The sequence below is a fragment of the Ictidomys tridecemlineatus genome, chromosome 10, assembly GCF_052094955.1.
Source record: "Ictidomys tridecemlineatus isolate mIctTri1 chromosome 10, mIctTri1.hap1, whole genome shotgun sequence".
Classification (NCBI taxonomy): Eukaryota; Metazoa; Chordata; class Mammalia; order Rodentia; family Sciuridae; genus Ictidomys; species Ictidomys tridecemlineatus.
The window spans coordinates 14,328,718-14,333,819 of NC_135486.1; the positions used below are offsets into that span (position 1 = coordinate 14,328,718).

The 5,102-nt window shown below is 41.4% G+C and overlaps 1 long non-coding RNA gene across 1 annotated transcript; it reads left to right on the top strand.

The window, feature by feature from the left end:
* Positions 1–2,480: 2,480 nt before the first annotated feature.
* Positions 2,481–5,102, top strand: LOC144367005 (uncharacterized). The gene is made up of 2 exons (XR_013426218.1): positions 2,481–2,953; positions 4,277–5,102. It is a non-coding gene; the product is annotated as an uncharacterized LOC144367005 (long non-coding RNA).

Below are 5,102 nucleotides of genomic sequence, written 5' to 3' on the forward strand. Positions count from 1 at the left end.
CAGTATTCTGTAGTGAGACGTATTCTTTCTTTTGCTCCCGTGATCGTATTTATCCTTTTCTTCTGTATATAGGGTTACTTTAAGTATCTTCTATAATGCTAGCTTGGTGATTTGCGTTTGTTGAACCATACTTTGAGGGATCATGTATGCCCTCATTTTATGCTTATTTGGGAAGGTCTTTCTTTTCTTCTTCTATTCCAAAGGATAGCTTTGTTGCATATGGCAATCTATGTTGGCAATTGTTTTCTTTTAGGCCTTGAAGTACATCAATCCATGTCTTCTTGACCTTTAGAGTTTCTGTTGAGAAATCTGCTGTTATTCTAAAAGATTTTCCAGTACAAGTGACTTGGCACTTCTCTCTTATAGCTTTTAATATTCTTTCCTTATTCTTCATGTTTGGCATTTTAGCAATAATATGTCATGGAAATGTTCTCTTTTGGTCTTGTCTATTTGGGGTTTTAAGTGCCTCCCAGTACCCAAGTGTCCATCTCATTTCCAACATCTGGGAAATTCTCTCTAATTATTTCTCTGAAGAGGCTTTCTATGCCACTAGTCTGTATCTCTACTCCTTCCTCGGGACCTGAGAGTCTTCAGTTAGATCTTCGGATGCTGTCCTAGAGATCTGGTACATTCTGTTCATAGTGAGTTTTTTAAAATTATTTCTTTATTAGTGTCTGAATGTTAAAGTTCACCCACCTTGTTTTCAAGCCCTAAAATCCTGTCTTCTGCTTGATGTGGTTTATTGATTAGTATTTCCATTGGTTTATTTGACTTATTGAGCTTTTCATTTCCAAGATTTCTGTTTGCTGCTTTTTTTGAAATCTTTCTCTCTTTATTGAATTTCTCATTTGTATCCTGACTTTGTCTTCCTTAATTTTTTAATTGTTTTTCTGTGTCCTCTTGGAATTCATTGACCTGTTTTAAATAATTCTTTTGAATTCTTTACTTGATATTTTATCTACTTCAGTATTTGGGGGGTCAGTTACTAGAGGATTATAAAATCTAGAAGGAATCATGTCTTCCCCCCCCCTTTTTGTTAGTATTTCATATTTGCACATCTGTTGGGTTGGATTTCTCTTCCACTTTTGTATGAGGCTTCTTAGGACATAATCTTTTTCGGGATGAGGTGTTCCAGGATATAAGATTGTTGTGAAGTGTTGTATACACACTACAAAACCCATTTGGTTTCCCGACTGTTTTGGAGATGACTAGTATTCTTTGAAACTGTGTACTCTGTTGGGGTCTGAGGATCCCACTTTTTCTGAAAGTCTTACAAGAGTGGGTCTCTTCTAGCAGACCAAGTGATTGTGTTTTAGGCAGTACAGTTGATGAGGTATACCTCTGTGACTACTTTTTAGTCATATTAGCACTATGCATTCTTAAAGGGCATGGGAGCAACTAACATGCAGGTGTGGTATCCATAGTCTATGCTGTTTCTCTGACATTGCTATTGCTGTAAGGAGTGGATATTCAGGAGCAGTTCTTCAGTCCTGTATCACCATACCATGCCTACTTGGGGCCTGGTCAAAACTTGGATTTTTGTCTCTCCTATTCCTTGTGTTAAGGTATTTGAGCAGGGTTGGATTGTGTGCAGAGCAATGTGTGTTGTCTCTTAGCTAGGATGGAAGTAAAGCTCCGAGGCAGAACATGTATCCCATGAACTCAAAGTGTCACATCTAATCTTTAGCATCGTGCAGAAAGGGGAAAACAATTTCATGTTAGCCTTGTGATTGGCCAACAGCAGTCTCTCAACGCTTCAAGCCTAGGAAACATCTTGTCCCTCTGAATGTTAAGACAGCAAAGTGACAGGTATAAGACTTCCAAAATGTTTGTGAAATATTGGGGGGTTAATTAGAAATTTGGTGTCTAGAAGAAGGAAGAAGTAGAAACCATTCTGAAATCACACCCATCAGAGCTCTCCTACAGAATGGGCCTTTTAGAACGGAACAGATGACCATCCAGAGGATTTCTAGAAGAAGGAGAACAGGCTCGTGGAAGATCTAGAAGTCATGATGGAACAGAAGTAACTGAAAATGTTAAATATAAAAAAGAAAACACTCTATGGAGATGTGCAGCCTGTGTTCAAATCTGTCAAAGGTTGTTGTATGAAAGAGAAATTAGCCGTGGCCTGTAGTTTCAAGAGGCAGAATGAGGATACTGACAAAAAGCTACACAGAAGGCTAATTTTGCTTCGTCATAAAGAAAAGCATAAAGCTGTTTGTCAATAGAAGGGCCTCCTTATGACTTAACAACCTTCCTGCCCCAGAGGGTCTGAGCCTTTGTTCAGTGACTATATAACTGAGGCTTTAGAAAGGGTTCTTACACATGGGAGGCTGAACAAAAATACCTTCAGGGAGGGGCTCTTCACCAGAATCTTGGGCCAAATTTCAGGAACATTTTGAACGTATAGAGCTTCTATTTAAAGCATAGTTGAGGGGAGAAAATTCACAAATATTTTCATTTTTATGTCTTCACCAGAATGTCAAAATAAGGATTAGGATGACTTTCAGTTCTGAGATTCTAGGCATTAAATTCCTGCACCAATATCTTTGTGCACAAGTCAATAGAGTTTCCATTGAACACGGACTGGTGAGAAAAGATGACTCCTTAGATGTTTGGGATATTAAGCAGTGGGCTGCAGTCCGAAATACAGGAGAGGCGACACTTCATGCGGGAAGCTCACGAGCCTCCAGACTCAAGAGAGTCAAAATTGTGGCGAAGCCTGGGTGGATGGAGACAATATCTTGCCTGTTTGTTTTCCATCAAGAACCACCAATACTACACCATGCTGCCTCCAATTGGGGTGCCGAAGGGCCTGAAGCGATTCCTGCTGCCACTCAGCTCAGTCATCCACAGAATGAGCTAAAGAAGATCTAACACCCAGCTAAAATGCAGGGAGAAGAACTTCAGGGAGCACACCCTGTTACTGGGACCAAGAATATAAGAGCAGGAAGTAAGTATTCAACAGTCTTGCCCTGTCTCTACTCCCATTTTGTTCTTCCTTCTTCTTCTCCCTGCTTGTTCTCCTTCCTCATTCTCTCTCCATTTTATTTATTATTCTCTTTGCCCTTCTCCTCCTGCTGTGACCTCCCAGTTGGCTCCGTGCCACTGTTCAAGATGTTCATTACGTAACATCACTTATGCAAGCAAAATAACCTGCTGCCTGCCACGCTAGACTGGGTGGAAAACCAGGGTGAAAAGAAAGCACCCAAACTTGGCACTTCTGGGCTATTTTTGACTATCTACAAGGAAAATCAGCCGGACAGGGCTTACATGTTCCACGTGCACCAGACTTTAAATCTCTCCAGAGACTAATTCAGCCAGATCTTGGAGCTCTTCAGTCTCAAAGGGCAGAGCAAGAGTTTGTCAGAGACAAGGGAGTTTGGGGTGAGTGGGAAAGTGATTAAATAATGTAAGGAACAGGTCAAGAGTTTTCTACTCTTTCTATCTTCTGTCTCCAGCTCTGAGATTCCCAGTCAGCATATCTTCTAAAAACTTTGCCAAGTCCATGTGAGCTTAGATAGCTTCTGGAAGTGTGTCTTGGTCTTTTTCTTTTTTTCTTTTAAGCATTTTATTAGTTGTTGATGGACCTTTGTTTATTTATGTGGTGCTGAGAATCAAACCCAGTGCCTCACACATGCTAGGCAAGTGCTCTGAGCCACAGTCCCAGCTCCTGTTGGTCTTTTTCATTAGTTGTCTAGACAAAATGGAAAGGACTCACCAATAATTTCAAGTTCCCAGAAATGACTTACGGTAACTATGTTCCCTGAAGGATGTCCATGACTCCTGGATCCTGATTATTAAAACAGAAATATTAGTAAGGCCCCCTCAGGATTCTTTCCGACGATGCTGCAGTAAGAACACAAAAGTATGTTCAGGGTTTCCGGTTTTGTGTTTTTCTGCTTAGGAATTGTCGTTTTCCCCCGCTGCAAGCTCTAGAAGAGCTGATCCATAAAGTCATTTTTTAGGAAGGAAGAAAACTTGGCCTAGGGTGAAAAGGAAATTGATCAGATTGTGTTGTATGCGTTCCCCAAATATTTTAATTCAGGTGTAACATGTTTACAAGAATCAAGAGTCTTTGATGGGAAGATGCTTCAGGAAGAAGCACACAGGTTTGGGTTTGTAGTGGGGCTAATGTGGATGAAGAAATTGCAACTGGCTTTGGAAAGCCTGCAGGAGTCCAGTCTAGAAATTCCCTTTACTGTTTACATCAACTAAGCAGTTTGGAGGTTTTATGGCCCTATGGAGACTGCCTCTTTCTTCTTTGCTGTTCCAGGTTTCCCGAGAGGCTACTAGAGAGCCCGCCTTCTGTTTGGGATAAAGAGAAGGAAAGAAGCAACACTCCCTTTCTCTCCCCAGAAACTGAACCGGAAATCCTTTATGTATTTATTTACTTTGGGTCCTAGGGAAATCTGGGGCACTTTGTCACTGAGCTACCCCACCCCCACCCCATTGTCCTGCTTATTTTTAATTTTTGAGACAGGGTTTCACTAAGCTATTGAGGGTCTCACTAAATTGCTAAGAATAAATTGCTTGAATTTGTGATTCTCCTGCCTCAGCCTCCCAAGTTGCTGGAATTATGGGCTGTGCATCACTACGCCCTGATGGAAATTCTTTTTTTGTTTGGTTTTATTTTTTTGCCCCTAGTATGGGATGGAACCAGGGCATGCTTAGGCAAGCTTTCTATACCTCCACCCCTGAGCTACAGACCCCAGTATCACTCTCTGACAGACAAGAGGGCATAAATTAAAGAATTTACAAGACTAAAGGAATTAAAGGAGTCAAAGGAAGCCAGAAACCTTAAATGAAGGCCTTTCTCCCCAGGGTAACTCTGTAACCTGAACCAGTCCTTCTCTGCAGAGGTGGAGCTCGCCCTTCCCCTTCAGTGGGAGGAATTCAGCCCCTCTCATTTTCTCCCTTATAGCACTCACTTTGGGGAAAGACTTGTCACAGGCCACACTATGGAGAGATCCACGTGACAAAGCCCTGAACCTAGTCAATCTTCAAAGACTGCAACCCTGAGGTAGAACCATGCAGTTAAACACGCCCAGGTTCCCCACCCTTGGCAAAATCTGTGAGATAATAAATACTTGCTATTTTAA